The sequence below is a fragment of the Armigeres subalbatus genome, unplaced genomic scaffold (assembly GCF_024139115.2).
Source record: "Armigeres subalbatus isolate Guangzhou_Male unplaced genomic scaffold, GZ_Asu_2 Contig1338, whole genome shotgun sequence".
NCBI classification, from domain to species: Eukaryota; Metazoa; Arthropoda; class Insecta; order Diptera; family Culicidae; genus Armigeres; species Armigeres subalbatus.
This window is the reverse complement of record NW_026942108.1, coordinates 13,688-31,465: the sequence shown is the minus strand read 5'-3', so window position 1 is coordinate 31,465 and position 17,778 is coordinate 13,688. Positions and strand designations below refer to the sequence as shown.

Sequence of the window (17,778 nt, the reverse complement as noted above, 5' to 3'; positions counted from 1 at the left end):
GTTGGAAGAATGAACACGGAAGATGTAGTTCACCTGGAATTAGTCGAAGAATCGTCTAATGAAATAAATCGAGAAATTTTGTCGATATCATTATTGAGAAACCAAATGAGAAACATTATGCGTAATTTTGTGAATAAAAATGAAACTGCCTTGTCATGAGGAAATTCTTTTTCGGTCAGCTTTACAGTTCACTTAATTATCTAATCTTTATTTGACCATCAAGCTGCAAAACTGCAAAACAATGAAAATTGGTTTTGGCTCCGTTGCGCCTAATGTACTTGAGCATAACAAGAAAAACGAACGAATAATAGAAACATTATTTGGATTTTCCTGTTTGTTTATTTTATTTTCTTGTATTTACTTCGCAATTACAAATCTGCCCCATTCAAGTGAGGTTCCTGTCTATTATTTGGAGACAACAAATGGCGAAACAAAAAAACAGGACTTCTATGGAGAAAAAGTGTGACGGTGGCGTAGGATGGACCCATTGTTTATGTTTCGAAGCGCCATCTGCGATTTCCAAGTGGGTACGCGAAACTAAGGCTAAATGTCAAGTTGTTCGGGGGTTGGTTGCAGCTGATTGTTACGTCTGTTTGACTCTGAGCTAACTTTGTTGCATTTCACAATTCCAGTTTCATTCTCACACATGTCAGTATATTTTCAATTCCTTTTGCTGTATTTAAATGGTTCACTTCTCACAACTGTGTGAGAATTCTATAAAATAATCGATGACTCACTTAAAATCCAACAGTCGACTCTATGTGCGCAGCTGCAATATAGCTTCTTTTATTGTTCAACTTCAACCCGCCCAATTGGAATATTGCTAGCTTAGTGTTCGGTTTAGTTCGCACTTTCAAAAACATAAGCCGCAACGTTTGTAAGCCAAATTCATATTTTTTTTTACAATGCATTTACAGCGGTAAGTTCGAACCCAGCCGCTTTTAGCGTGATTCTGTTCTGTTATCATTCTTAGTGGCTGAGCCAAAAACAAAACTAAAACGGCCGTTTCCTATATAAGGGAAGCATCACACAGAAAATTGCATCATTCACATTAGCGTTGTGGAATTAATTGGAAGCAGTGTTATTATTCGAAGTTATTCTCAGTGAACTTTTTGCATCGGTAAGTAAATGGTAAAAAACATTATTTGAGAACCTAATTGAGTTTAGGTTCAATCAAATTCAAGGAAGGATGTTATCGGTCGTTTAGTAATTTGCGTTGAATTAGTTGGTAGTTTGTCAATAACTCGTTTTAGGAGCTGAACTTCAAAAAGTGATGTATGGTGGACTTCTAGTGTGATGGTTTTTCTACAACTCTGCCTAACGGTTCGTTGTTAGAATTCAACTAATAACGGAGTTATAGCGCTAGTTGCAGTAACTTAAACAAAATTATTGGATTTTTGTTATCATTTAATCTAAGTTACTGAAACTATAGCAATAACTGCGTTACCAGTGGAATTCAAACAACGAACCATTAGGCAGAGTTGTAGAAAAACCTTCGCACTAGAATTCCCCCATACAACATTTATTGAAATTCAGATTTTGGAATGAATTATCGAGAAACTACTTAATGATCGAACGCAAATTATTAAATGATCGATAACATTCTTGAATTCAATATTCAAATCTGAACTGTGTTTTGCTGGCTGGTCTTCAGGAACCGCACGGCCTTAGACATTTAAGAATTTGTGTACCCGAATAATCACTTTCAGGAACTTCGTCAACCGTTTCCATTTGCAGATAAATATGCCAAACAAATCGGATCAACATGGGGCCGCTATTCGCCAAGGCGTCCAGGCGAACCCCAATGCCAAGGGAGAGGCAAGAGCAGAAGTAGTTCGAACGGCCGTACAACAGGCGAACGCTCAAGGTCAAGGTAAAAAGTGAATCATTGATCACATTGTACCAATTACTTGAATAAATGTGTTACCTTGAGTAAAATATAATAACTTAGTCCATTATCCGAATATCTTTTGCCCAGTGAAAGACAATAATTTCCATTGGAAAGAATGGGATATGCATCTGAATTGAAAATGTTTCATAAGCTTGGAAAGTTTCGAGTATAGATTGTTACTGCGCCATTTGAAATTGTTCGCTTCGAGATTGAAACTATATGTAGGTATATTGCATTTATCTTTTCGGTAACATAAAGCTATCCTGCCTTGCTCCCCAATTGAGCTAACGTGGCGCCAATCAGCAACGTGGCGCCTTGAATTCCTCGATGTGCTAACTGCTTATTGAGCAGTTGTGATGTAAAAAGATGAGTTTGTTATATATGAACAGGAATCTATTTTTAGAATTTTTGTGTGGTAAGTCTTCACTTACTATACAAGTTGAGTTGGTTTTATTCCATTTAAGTATACTTCTTGATAATAAGTTCAAGCCGTCCTTAGTGTCTCGTATGTACTTGACTCATGTTGAAATCGACAGGAAATAGCAAATTTTTATATCTTCAACTTGTGTTATTTTATTGACTTTATGAACGGCTCTTGGTTAAACTTCCCAGGTTGAACCTTTTTACACTTATTTCTATTTTACGCAATTTCTCATTCCGTAAATAGACATGAATACCGTCGTGAATTCAAGGTGAGTCCGCAATCAGTACAATGATTTTCTTAAGTATTGGCCTTATCATTAGGCAAACCTTTCGATTATGTACATAGGTGGAAGATTAAGGGAATTCCTGGTGATGTAATAAACGGTTTCGCCCTGAAGATGCATAAGTATTCGAATTGTGACAACGTCAACCAGTGACACAACGTCAACAATTATCAGAGTTGTATAAGAATAAAAATTGATAGTAATGAAAATAATCTGCTTTTGTAAACGACGAGTTGACGAATCTAAAGGCACACCCACTTGAACCAACACCATCAATACATAGTAGGGTGCTAATGGAATTTATGAGAAAAAACTTGACATCGAATTTCAAAAAACGACATTGCTCACAAGTTTCATTACCCGGTAAGATGCGCGGCTACAAAGCAAGACCATGCTGAGGGTGGCTGGGTTCGATTCCCGGTACCGGTCTAGGCAATTTTTGGATTGGAAATGGTCTTGACTTCCCTGGGCGTAAAAGTATCATCGTGTTAGCCTCATGATAGACGAATCCAAGAATGGTAACCTGGCTTAGAAACCTCGCAGTTAATAACCGTGGAAGTGCTTAATGAACACTAAGCTGCGAGGCGGCTCTGTCCCAGTGTGGGGATGTAATGTCAATGAGAAGAAGAAGAAGAAGAAGAAGAAGAAGAAGAAGAAGAAGAAGAAGAAGAAGAAGGAGAAGAAGAAGAAGAAAATTAATCAAAGTTTTGAAATTCTTACCCATGAAAATTTTCCCAAGGGGGGGCCAAAGGAAAAGTCAAAAATCGAATTTTTGTTTTTGATGCCAAGTGACTTGGCATGAAACGTCGAGATATGACGTGATCTAAAAAAAAACCCTGATTAATCCACCTAGCGGTGATGGTGCCTTTCTCGTGCGCACACACACATACACACACACATACACACAGACATCACCTCAATTCGTCGAGCTGAGTCGATCGGTATATAACACTATGGGTCTCCGGGCCTTCTATACTTAGTATACGAGAAAGGCAAAAATTTGAAAAAAATCGTTTTTTTTTCTTAGAACATTTTTGGGACTTCTTTCATCGAATTTTAACACCGCACGATACGCAAATGTATTCGTAGCCAAATAAATATGAAATATTAAATATGAAATATGAAATATGAAATATGAAATATGAAATATGAAATATGAAATATGAAATATGAAATATGAAATATGAAATATGAAATATGAAATATGAAATATGAAATATGAAATATGAAATATTAAATATTAAATATTAAATATTAAATATTAAATATTAAATATTAAATATTAAATATTAAATAATAAATATTAAATATTAAATATTAAATATTAAATATTAAATATTAAATATTAAATATTAAATATTAAATATTAAATATTAAATATTAAATATTAAATATTAAATATTAAATATTAAATATTAAATATTAAATATTAAATATTAAATATTAAATATTAAATATTAAATATTAAATATTAAATATTAAATATTAAATATTAAATATTAAATATTAAATATTAAATATTAAATATTAAATATTAAATATTAAATATTAAATATTAAATATTAAATATTAAATATTAAATATTAAATATTAAATATTAACATTAAATATTAAATATTAAATATTAACATTAAATATTAACATTAAATATTAAATATTAAATATTAACTATTAAATATTAAATATTAAATATTAAATAATAAATATAAAATAGTAAATATTAAATAATTAAATATTAAATAATAAATATAACATTAAATATTAAAATATTAAATATTAACATTAAATATTAAATATTAAATATTAAATAAACATTAAATATTAAATATTAAATATTAAATATTAAATATTAAATATTAAATATTAAATATTAAATATTAAATATTAAACATTAACATTAAATATTAAATATTAAATATTAAATATTAAATATTAAATAAATATTAAATATTAAATATTAAATATTAAATATTAAATACTAAATATTAAATATTAAATATTAAATATTAAATATTGAATATTAAATGCCGAATATTAAATATTAAATATTAAATATTAAATATTTAATAATAAAAATTAAAAATTAACATTTAATAACAAATAATATTAAACATTAAACTGCTATGCCAATGCTATGCCATTGCCATGCCATTGCCATGCCATTGCCATGCCATTGCCATGCCATTGCCATGCCATTGCCATGCCATTGCCATGCCATTGCCATGCCATTGCCATGCCATTGCCATGCCAATGCCATGCCAATGCCATGCCATTGCCATGCTAATGCTATGCTAATGCTATGCCAATGCTATGCTAATGCTATGCTAATGCTATGCTAATGCTATGCTAATGCTATGCTAATGCTATGCTAATGCTATGCTAATGCTATGCTAATGCTATGCTAATGCTATGCTAATGCTATGCTAATGCTATGCTAATGCTATGCTAATGCTATGCTAATGCTATGCTAATGCGGCATAGTTGATGACGTCGTACTTCCTTCTCTTTTTCTTCTACGCTCATGCTGGAGAATGTCGAACACATATATAGAGGATGATGATCGCTGCACAGAAGACATTTCCTAGAGTTGAAGTGCGTCGCCCCATGACAAGCTACTGGCAGATTAGGTTGTTTCTTCGCAGTGTTGATTGTATTTTCCCTGGTTTCGACCTGGATGATTTGGAGCACGGTGACTCGACGTTGAATGAAGGTACTTAGTTCTTGAAACGAAACGATGTTCTGAGAAGATGCATGTTCTTCCCAATCTCGTCGAGTGGTGGGGTCCAAACGCGTGCTGAGCATCCGAACGAGCAAAAGGTCCCAGCTCTGAGTTTGCTCTCCAAGTTGTTGCAGAACCTTTACGTTAGATTCAAATTTTTCCACCAGCGAATGGAGCTCTGCTGCAGATTCGCGTTTCATGGCGGGGAATTCGAATAGGGCATCCACGTAGTTCTGCTTCAGACGCACTGGATTCTGGTAATGATCTTCGAGAAGCTTCCAAGCAACCATGTAGTTATTCGCGCTGATCGGAATCGTTTGAATGAGTTTAAGGACGACCGCAAATAGTAAAACTTCTGGATGCTTGAAAGATCCGCCGACGAGTGAATCAGCGAGAGATAGAGATCATGAAAATTTAGCCAATTTTCCATATTTCCACAGAAGACCGGTAGTTTGACGTCAGGTAGTCGCACGTGTGAAGTGGATTGAGGGACTTGAGCCGCTGAATGAGAACCAGGAGAGGCGCACGGGATGACATTCGATTTATTTTCCGCCAGAAGGAACCCTTTCACCTTGTAGTAGGCCGATTCGAATTTGGCACGTTGCTTGAATAGCGCTTCCACGCTAGTTTCGTCTAGCGCTTCCAAGTCGGATTGAGTTTTGCTATAGTCCATCCAGAGCACGGAAAGATTTTCCAGCCTCACAGGTATTTGGTGCACGCTGGTGTCCGCATTGTACTTCTCCATGAAGTCCTCGATCAAGGAGAATGACGTTTGAATGCTGCGTATACACAGCTTGAGCATCTTGATCCGCCGTTCCGATGACATGACGATCTGGAACTGCTGATGCCTTTGGTCGTATACGAACACCACCAGAAGCGGTCTCTTCAGAAGCGCTCTCGGCGAAGTTACGCCGAAATGTTGAGGAAGGCCGCTCCTCCACTCGTTTCTGACACCATCTACTCGTCTCTTCCTTTGGACGATCAAGGTAGCTCTGACTCCGAGGTTGGAAATGGGGTTCCCTTTGTTTTCAATGGCTCAACGAGGAAGAGAATAAAACAGAGCCAGCGACCCTCAAAAAAGCCTAGAAAACAGCCTCAAAGTGAGCCCCAATCCAACATGGTCAAATTCAAAGCGGGTGGAAATACTCAAAAACGTTCAACTTTTGTTGTTTCACATCGGGAAGATCGAGAGTTTCCACCGCCTCCGGGAACATCTAAAATCCCAGATGCCCCATTTTCTGCGATTTCTCAGCCAGAAAGAGAGCATACAGAGCGAGCAGAAGGACTCCCGAGCGCTCCAATGTTCACACTTTCTGGCATCGTGGAGCTCATCCTCAACTTCTTTGATGCTTCCGACCCCGTGAAGAACATGGTCAAAACTGTTCTTCCTATTCTGACTCCTCTCCTGAAGCAGCTGGCTTCAAAAATGCCCCTCCTCGAATCATTTGTATCCTTCGATGGCTAACTTAGTCAATAAGGGTAACATGATTTCGATTCTACAGTGGAACTGTCGAAGTATTCTTCCAAAATTAGATATTTTTAAATTTTTAGTTAACAAATTACAATGCGACGCTTTTGCTTTATGCGAAACATGGCTAACACCAGATGTGAACCTTCATTTTCCTGATTTCAACATAATCCGCCGCGATCGGGCAAATCGATATGGAGGGGTGCTATTATGGATCAAAAAACAGCGCTCCTTCTATAGAATGGATCTTGTTCGGATGTCTGGCATAGAAGCTGTCGCATGTCAGGTGACTATTCGAGAAAAAGACCTCAGTATCGCCTCGATATATCTTCCTCCAAACACCGCGATATCTCGCAGAGATCTCTCGCACATCTGCTCCTGGGAGATTTTAACTCTCACGGAACAGGCTGGGGGGAACTGTACGACGACAACGGTTCAACAATGATATACGACCTCTGCGACGACTTCAATAAGTCAATTTTGAATACAGGAGAAGTTACACGAGTGGCTCCTCCAGCAAGAGATAGCCGTCTAGATCTTTCCATTTGTTCGAGCTCATTATCGTTGGACTGTACTTGGAAGGTGGTTCAAGATCCCCATGGTAGTGATCATTTGCCGATCGAAGTCTCGATTTCCAATGGACGCAATCAATCTGTTTCTGTCGACCTCTCATATGACCTCACAAAGCACATCGATTGGGGATCATATGCGGAGGCCATCATTGATGGCGCTATGTCGATAGAAACACTTCCCCCGCGAGAAGAGTACGAGTTTCTATCCCAGTTGATTCTTGACAGCGCTCTTCAGGCACAACGTCGGCTAGTGCTAGGAGCTTCGGTTCGTAGGAAACCACACAGTCCGTGGTGGGATGTCGAGTGTACACAACTTTATCGCAAGAAATCCGCCGCGTTCAAAGAATTTCGGAAACACGGCTCGATCGTACTTCACAAACGGTACATTGCGCTCGAGATCCAGTTTAGGAAACTGGTCAAAGTGAAGAAGGGCGGATATTGGCGCACTTTTGTTAAAGGTTTATCGCGCGAGACTTCAATGAAAACTCGGCTCCAGGAAAAGGAAGTTACGGTGCGGAAGCGATCTTTCTAGTGCGTATACAGGCATACCTCGATAGTACGTACCCTCGATAGTGCGTACCCTCGATAGTACGTACCTTCGATTGTACATACATTTTACCTCGATAGTACGTACACAAAAAAAATTTTTCGTTCGATTTTCTTCTAAAATTTGATTATGCTTTGATCATGGCACATGCGTCCTTCATATGCTACGTAATAATTTCACAACTGATTTAAACACCATCGTGAACTTATAACGAATTTAGTAGCAAAACTTTGAAAAAGCTGTGTGTCATAAATGTTTGCCAGTTTTACGTAACACATATGGTCGGGGTTCAGCCAAAACGCACCAAGCGCCAACGAAAAATTACCGATTTATCTGCTCATACTTTCGTTTAGCAGATTAAATGGATCGTAAATCGTATCGGATATCCCTCAACCACATAACAAAGGATATCCTACTGCAAATGTACTTTTTAATTGATATGAAATTATTTCCGTTGTCCTTTTACGAACAAAATATCACAAGTCAGTCGAAAAGCCGCTTGGTGCGGTTTGGCTGAACCCCGACCATATTATACTATAATTTTAAACAATTGAAGGAACATCTGAAACAGCTGAGCGATGCGGAGCGCGTCCAAGCCCTCATAAAGCAGAATATCAGCAAGAGGAATTATTTTGTCTTTGACGCGTTCGCACACGCACTCGTGTGAGTATGTCATCGGCATGTTACTAGTGTTACTAGCAATAAATGAAATTTTATGGGTATGATTGTCTTAGAAAGCAGTTTAGCAATCCACTTAATTGAACAATTATTATGTTTATGAATTATTTTATCTATCAAGGATATTAGTTTCAGTTCTAGAACCCTCCCCCATGCATGAGTTCACCTGATAGACCAGAAAATATTTCCCCAAAGAGTAAATTAATTTCATTATGGGAATGGTGATTCATAAAATAGAATTTTCGGTAAGATATTTTACTGTTTAATTAAGTTTACATTAAGTTTAGTTCCATTCTATCCACTTGTCGGTAACATTTTTTCCACATCCCCTTTCCCAGAACTTCCACCAGAAAATCATTCAGAAATTCCCATGTAAACTCCTCCGGGCATTCTCTCTGGAGTTACTCCAGAGATTCCATCAAGATCTCTCCATTAATTACTTCGAGGTCTTTCCGGATTTTCTTCAGAAACTCACGTGGAAGCCTTTGATACTCACGCCCCAGGAATTCTTCCAGAAATTCCTCCAAGAACTCTCCCGGAAAATTGTTCCCGTTTTTTTTCTTCGGGAATTCTCTTGGAAATTCCTTGCAAAATTCGTCTGCAAATTCATCTGGCTGCAAACATTAAATTTCGCCAAAACCAGTGTTGGAAATACTCGTTTCACGAGTAAGAAAAGAGTGTAATTGGGCCTACCAGAAATGCCATACTCGCGCGAACCTACTGCCTGCATTGCTTGCTTTGCTCGCGAGTATGGGCAGAGCAAAGACAAAAAGCAGGGCAGAACAAGGTTCACAGATATCCACCACTGGTCAAAACTCTTTCGGAATTACCTACAAAAATTCCCCTAGAAATTATTTAAGGGATTCTCCTGGAAGATCCTGCAGCCATTCTCGAAATTTTTACGGTACTTCGCTTAAAATTTCTATAAAAAATCATCCACAAAGCCCTTTAGGATTCTCAGAGATATTTTTTTCAGAAATTTGCAGCAATATCTTAAAACAATAACCCCGAAAATTCTTCTAGAAACTCTCCTACTTTTTATTCCAGAAATTCCTCCATGTATTCTCCCAAAAAATCCGCCAATAATTTCCCCGGAAATTACTTCAAGAACTTCTTCAGAAATCTATTTTAAAGTTCCCCCGAAAAGTTCTTCAAAAATTATCCGGGAATTCGTTTCCAAATTACCACAGAATTTTCTCAAATTATTCTGCAGAAAATTCCTTCAATAACTGCTCCGGGAAGTTCCTTTTTCAGAATGAATAGGAGTATCCGAAAGGATTTCCTGAAGAATTTCCTAAAGTAATTTTTGAAAAAAAAATCACGGTGTGTTTCTTGGTTTGAGTTTGAGTTTCGTAAAATCTTGATGGATTCACCTATGGATTTCCTGGAGATATTCTCGAAAAAAAACCTAGAAGAATATCTGAAACAAATCTAGGAGAAATTTGAAAATAAGAAGTTTTTTGAATGAATTCCCTAAGGAATTTTCAGAGGAAAATATGTATGAATGTCAAAACAAATTTCAAATAAAGTTTTGAAGTATTTTCAAAATAAAACACACAAAAAATTCTAGTAGAATTTCAAAGGGTGTTCATGGAGTAATTCCTCAGTTTCCTGAAGAACAAACACGCATTTTCAGAAAAAAGTATCTTTATGTTTGGCCGAGAATGTATTGAATAGTGGCCATTAGGGTGGTTCAAAAAATCGATTTTGCTCCACAGTGCTCATCTGATTCTTTACCATGTTCTGAGTGTCCTCCGAAAAATTGAGCTCATTTGGGTTAAACCTGAATTAGCACAAGCCGTTGCAAGTTTGCATGCAAATTAGTATGGGGGAATTTATTTTTTCATTTTACTGTTAATGATGTTTTCCCATTAAGCGCAGGTTAAAAGAAAACCTACATAGCTAAAAGGAATACTCAACATCTTTCACTCAGTGAAAACCGCATCTCAATTAATCGTTCCAATAATTAGTAATCGAATTTAATCTATACCGTGGTTTTCTGGAGCAAATTGCATAACTCATCAACGGGCAACATTGCTGCTCGTGGCGCGAAAGATAGCACACACAAATTCAGGCTACTATGTTGCACTGCACATTTCAGTGATGCCCTCAAAGAAGTTTAACGATCATGACTAAAGATTCGCAACCTGTTTTAAAATCGATTACTAATTATTGGCACGATTAATCAACATGCGGTTTTCGTTGGGTGAAAGCTGTTGAGTATCCCTTTTAGCTATGTAGGTTCTCTTTTAACCTGCGCTTAATGGGGAAACGTCATTAACAGTATAATGAAAAAATAAATTTCCCCATACTAATTTGCATGCAAACTTGAAACGGCTTGTGCTAAATCAGTTTTAATCCAAATGAACTCAAATTTTCAGAGGACACTCAGAACATGGTAAAGAATCAGATGAGCACTGTGGAGCAAAATCGATTTTTTGAACCACCCTAGTGGCCATATTGCCAAAAATTATCCCACGTCGCACTTTTTGTTGTTATCTTTATACTCATCTTAGTGTAATGTACTTATGTATATAATTACGAATCATAATAATCATAATGAAATCAACGCGATGCGTTTGTTGCTATAGCTGACAGTTTGTCGCTTTGGTAAGGAAGCTTCAATAGAGCCAATAAAATCGCAACGACAGTGACAGCGCAGGACAACCTTAAAGCTTTTCATTTACATAAAATCTATAGGTGGAATCCATAAAATACGTCACGTAAAAATGTTGTGATCAACTACTTTTTGTAGTAACATGCATAATTATGCATGATGTGTAACATATCTTTAAAACGTCACGAATATCACGTAATTTATGGATGTTCCGAAGCATTAACATACAATATTTCATAAAAACAATAGCCTCATATTTACAAGAATGATAAGTTTGCGCAAAGCTATATGTAGATACCATTTCAAGAAAAATCTGAGTCATGCTGGTCCATTGTGTATTATATCAAATATAAATTTGCTTAGAATACAGAGCCTTCTATCGAAATTTTGGCTTCCGATTAGTTTTATAAACATTACACCACTCCCAAATAAATTGAAAGCCAAAAAAAAAATTTTTTTTGTTCGGTATTTTTTTGCTTCGATAGTACGTACGCTTCGATAGTACGTACATTAAAATTACGGAGGTGTACGTACTATCGAGGTATGCCTGTATTTGAATTTGGAACAGCAAAGCAGGACTGTATAATAATTTGACATATACACTTCCGGAAGATTTGAATACATCGTTATATTGAAATCTCACATTTTTTTTATTATTTTAATACAGTATCTGTATAAAAAGCTGACGTTTCTTATATTAAAAGCTTACAGAATTGTATATGCCAAGATGTTATATAAGAATTGAATAATTTGTTTTTTTGTTGTACTCATATTTACGGTGAGGGGGATGTTTGCAATACAGTACATGATTTGGCAACTATGCCTGATGATTCGGACAGGAGATGTATGATGATATATCAGCAGCAACGATACAATAGCGCAACTCCAACACATCGGCTATTGATGAACAATCCAATTTTATATATATTTATACTTTGTTCGTGGAAGGACTCACCTACGACCAAACTGAATTTCTAAAAACTCCATTGAAGGAAGGTAAATTTCATACCTGAATGCCGCCAATAATACCCCTTTACCTACAAGTTTACCATTCGAAATGCTTCAAACGACAGTTGAAATCCAAATAGGTGAAATATGTTTAAGAGAACAACATTTCACTCCAGCCTTACCTACAGTTTCCATTCCAGTGCCGCAAAGCAATCGATTGTTGCTCGAAAGCCACTTTACCATAGGTCACAACAAACTTGTTGTCACACATCTGGCGACCTCTGCAAGCGAACTCCTAAGCACACTTATCAAATGGAGATAAATACTGCAAGTCAAGTACAGCTTGTCCTATTGTGCTGAAACCTCTATTATCCAACCACGATTATCCAGTGGAAAACAAATTGGCACTCATAAAAAACAAGCAAACGACGAACCCCTTTCCGAAACCAGCTCGCAGAAACCGCCTCCCATCGGCATCGGCCGGCGCGGCGGCGGCGGCGTAGGCTTCCATGACCCATTTCGAAAAACCAGCTTTTCCCAATCGTAACCGCCCGGAGCACACGTTGTTGGTTGGGTAATCGCAAGTATCGCAATCAAAGACTTCTGGCAAAAGCGACCGAGGAAGGAACTCCTACCGCTGAAAAGTGGGTTATCAGTGTGATGGCCGGGGGCGGGCGGCGACGGTGTGTGGAAAACCGTTATTATTTAGCAAACTGGCCTTCGCCGAAGTCGGAGCCACGCGCACAAAAGCTCAAAAGTTCAATCGTCACGATGATGATGATGATGATGAGTGTTCATCAAAATCATCGCGAACTACGCAACTCGCACTGGGTCTTGAATGCGTTCGTCCCCCTAAATGTGGGGCCATTAAATTGCGTGTGGAATTAATTTGGTGATCTAGGAAACAATTTTTCTTTCCCATTATGATGTCAGTGGCAAACAGCATCGTTTTCTGGCCGTAATATTTCAGCTGGTTTTCCGGGCAACATTCCTATTGGTCGTAAATGTTTAAAGCTTCTCTGGTGCGTATGTTTGATGTCTTGCAAACGCTCCTCAACTCAACACAGGGAAGAATTCGCGAGTAAGCGAAAATAAATTGTGGAACTCACTCGCAGCTGAATGTGGGTCTTCCGTTTGAGAGTATAATGCGCCGTGCCATAGAATGGTCGTGAGAACGAAAGGTCAATCCAGTTGGTCATTTGCGGGGAAATTCAGTCGCTGCTCCGGCATAAACTGGTTCCGAAGTATGTGATTGTGATCTGGTCATTTGTTTTCTGTTCTGTTTTGGGGTTTTTGTTGCGTCATTTCTGCGCTGTTCGTTGTCATTTGGGGTTTTATCTTAGAGCAGATTCTGCACATATGAACTAATAAATAAATCGAGAAGTTCGAAAATTAACTGAAAACTCGATAAATCGATAAACGGCGATTTTGACAGTTGAAAGACCGGAAATTCATAGAAAATCTGAGAAATAGTTGAGTTGAAGACGCCTCAAAAATTCTATAGCTCAGAAATCAAAGTCGATTCACTACAGCAAAAAAATCGTTCGAAAGTAACGAATTAATATGTCGGATGATTATTACAATAATAATAAACAATAAATAACTAACACAGTAATTCCAAATTTCTCTTGAACAAATGTAGCATCTGAAAATTATTCTGTAAAATAATAGTAGGAAACTGTCTTATACATTTTCATCCGACGTCCATAATATTCATCTTATGTCGAAATAAAAAAACAGGTATTTCTATGGTTTTTTACTAACATGCGTTATTTCTGCTAAAGGCAGCCAGAATCTTCTTCACGAGCAGCACAAGTCAGACAAAATGGTTGCTGCAACTTGATTGTGACTCACTGACATATGAGTTGCAGTAACTTATGTAAACCATGTGCGCTCCTATGGTTTAAAATCTTTTTGTTAGCACAACTCTAGAGTGCTTTGAAAATAGGTCGTATGTGCAAAAGAGAGTCTCTCTTTGGATCTATTCTCTTTCGATTATTACGAAACTATACAACAGTTTACTTCGAATTTCTTGGCAGGTATACAAAGACAATAGCTTTGTCTATCATGCTGAAGTGGAAATGTAGCAAAACATGCCAAACTAGCCGATATATAAGCGAAAGAGAGCGTGATCAAAGAGAATCTCTCTTTTGCACATACGACCTATTCTCAAAGCAATCTAGAAATATGGACACTATAAGGTAAAGAATCATACACTGCGAGACAATTTAAAAATTGTGGTTTCTTCATATCTTTTGGTATGTTTTCTCCTATAATTTATTGAAATTTCTGAACATTTTTCAAGTCTAAACTACAAGTGGAACTTCATCATCTCGAAACTAGTTTATCCTCAATCCAATATCTATGACTTTTATCAATTAATTTTAAGAATGATGCTAACATCTATCTTTTTCAATTTGTGAATGAAGTGATAATGATCAGTATTTTTTTTCGGATATCTGGAAGAGTTTGTTTTTTCTATTCTTCAGAAAATGTAGCCAGACCAGACGTCGAGCTAAATAGATTATTTATGATTTTCTCAATTTTCTTTTTGTGAAATTATTTTTCTTTATTTACCCATTGGCGCGCAAAAAAATCATCAATTCAGTGTTTCAAAGTGCCAAAATAGTCTGATTGCCATTATTATTATTGTTGAATGCCCCTTGCATATATTCTTATGATTTTATGAGAACTTTTATCAGAAGTGAGATATCAATTCATGTTGCGCTTAAATGTGATTAAAACTATCTCTAACAAGGCATTACAGAAAATCTTTTCATTCTGGTGTGAGGGCCAACATTTCATTTAAATGTCGAACGACATGTGACATTTTGGGGAAGTTTTCGCTTTCTTGCTTCCGATGTTATATACAGGCCGTTTGACGAAAATATTGAAACGAATGGACCAATCAATAAGCAAAAACTGCCGTTATGAAATGAGCAGATCGCGCCACCATAGACATGTTCTATTAAACACACACGAATAGAAATATGCGTACCTACACGGAGCCGCCGTTGATGCGGTGAGTGCAGAATGAGTTACCTTGATTGATCCATTTGGCCAACGTTTTTCTTTATGATATTTTTTCACTCAATTTCTCTGTGTAAAGATTATTATTACACACGTACAAAATGTTCCTTTTTATCTATTCATTAAGTTAAAATTATTCAAAATTGACAAATTGAGCGATTTAGACAAATAAAACAAAGAAGTGGACAAATTGGATAAATTGTAAAAGTTAACGAATTGGACAGATTGAAATCTTGGACAAATTTAACAAATGTGATCAAATTGGCTAAATCGGATAGTTAGGGAAAATCAGGCGGATTGGACATTTTCGACATGTTTAATAAATTATACAAATTTGAAAACTTTTACAAATGGAAAACTCATTGATTAATTGAAGAAATTGCATCGAACTGATATATTGGATTAACTGAACGAATGAGACAAATAAGACAAATCTTAAATTTTTTATATATTTTTTTAAATTATGCAAAATTGACAAATTGGACAAATAGAACATTTTTGGGAATATTGGATAAATTCGGACAAATTGAACAAATTGACAAATTGAACAATATTTTTTCTATATTATTTAGGTTTTCAGCCCTGGGTGAACAAACCTCAGATTGGGCAATTTCGACAAATTGGACAAAAAAAATTTCAAAAATTGAACAAGTTAGACGAATTGAGCACAATAAAATTGGTCAAATTGGATAATAAGCTGGTAAAATTGAACAAATTTTACAATTTGGACAAATTGGACAGATTGGAAAATTCAACAAGTTATACAAAATTCTAATAAGTTCTATATACTATAGGTTAGACGAAATCGCTTTTCGGGAAAGAAAAACAGTCTGGAGAGTGATAACCATTTTTCGCTCTGTTCGATTGTCGCCAATCGTTGGTTTTCTTTTTTTCTTTCATATCGCGGTCTTTTTGTGGGATCATCAATGAGAATGGTAGTAACTTATGCGGAACAAATAACTTAATATCTTAATACAGTTAGCGGGGTGGTGCGGCTAAAGTAAAAGCATTGTTACGGCTATTATTGATACTATTCTGGGTTCAAATCCCGGCGCAGCCATACAATTTTGTGTTCTGCGATAATTCTAGTCTTATGTAACTTAACTTAATTATGATAGTCTAGATCGCATTTTTCTTTATTTTTCCGGTTTATGCATTAATTAATACGCATTGTCACTACATTTGAAAAGACTTTTTTTCTGCTTTTGAAAAAAAAATCCAAGGGGGATTTGGGAAAAAACAATGTTTTTTGCCTTTCTCGTACAACAAAGTTGTACCGAAAGGCTACCATTTCACTACGAAAATGAACTTTTTATATAAGTCTTTTAGACCCATAGTCTTATATACCAATCGACTCAGCTTGACGAGCTGAGCAAATGTCTGTCTATCCGAGCGTATGTATGTGTGTATGTGTGTGCTAAGAAAAACATCAGACAACTTTTTGTATAGTAATCATCAGCGGATTTTCTCGCAACAAGTTTCATAAGACAGGGGGGAAAGGAAAGAGAAGAATCTAGTTTTTCACATCTTGTTCCTCGGTCCTCACTTCTCACTTCTTATTACTCCCTTCTCACTCCTCATTTCTCACTTTTCACTTCTCACTACTTACATCTTACTTCTCTTTTCGCACAATTCGGATCTCACCTCCCTTTTCCCACTACTCACTTCTCACTTTTCACTTCTATCTTTTAATTTCGCACCCTCACCCTCTCATTTCTTACTTCGAATTTCTTACTTCTCACTTCGAACTTTTCACTGCTCACTTTTATTCCTCACTTCTCTCATCGCATATTCCACTTTTCACTTCTCATTTTTCACTTCTTACTTATAACTTCTTATATCTCACTTCTGATCTCTCATTTCTCACTTATCACATTTTACTTCTAACTTTTATTTTTTTCACTACTCGCTTCTCCTATCATACTTTTCACTTCTGACTACTCACTTCATACTTCGAAATGCTCATTTCTCACTTACAAATTTTTCACTTCCCACTACTCATTTCTCACTTCTTATTTTGCACTACTCACTTCTCATTTCTCATTTATCACTTCTCATTTCTCACTTCTCACTTTCCACTTGTCACTTGAAATTTCTCAATTCTAACTTTTCACTTCTCACTTTAAATATCTCACTACTCGTTTCTCACTTCTCGCTCCTCACTTTCCACTTCTCACTTTCCACTTTTCACTTAGAACTTCTCACTTCTAACCTTTCACTTCTAACTTTTCCCTTCTCATTCTTCACTTCTAACTTCTAACTTCCAACTGTATCGTGCATGTACTTTTTCTGACAACATCGAGCTACCGAGGTAAAAATGCATTGGAAAATTACTTCAACTTAGAGAATATCGAGTAAGGCAGATGCGACTCTAGCAAGCTTTAATTAAGTCAACGAGTGTTGGATATCAATTAGCCGGCATTTTAAGCAGCATCCCACAACATTTTTACAAGGAAATCTGAAATATTATTATCGACTGTTTGAAAAGACAGAACCATCGTTTACCGTTCCTAATATTCAGACAATTGTCAGAAAATATAACATCCATGCTGGATGTTTTTTTGCATTTACATAATTGAAATAAATCGCAGATTTCTGTAA

General features: G+C 36.4%; 1 long non-coding RNA gene across 1 annotated transcript; it reads left to right on the top strand.

Moving 5' to 3' along the window:
- Positions 1–581: 581 nt before the first annotated feature.
- LOC134202665 (uncharacterized) lies at positions 582–1,946 on the top strand. Its single transcript, XR_009977293.1, has 2 exons — positions 582–1,120; positions 1,738–1,946. It is a non-coding gene; the product is annotated as an uncharacterized LOC134202665 (long non-coding RNA).
- Positions 1,947–17,778: the final 15,832 nt, after the last annotated feature.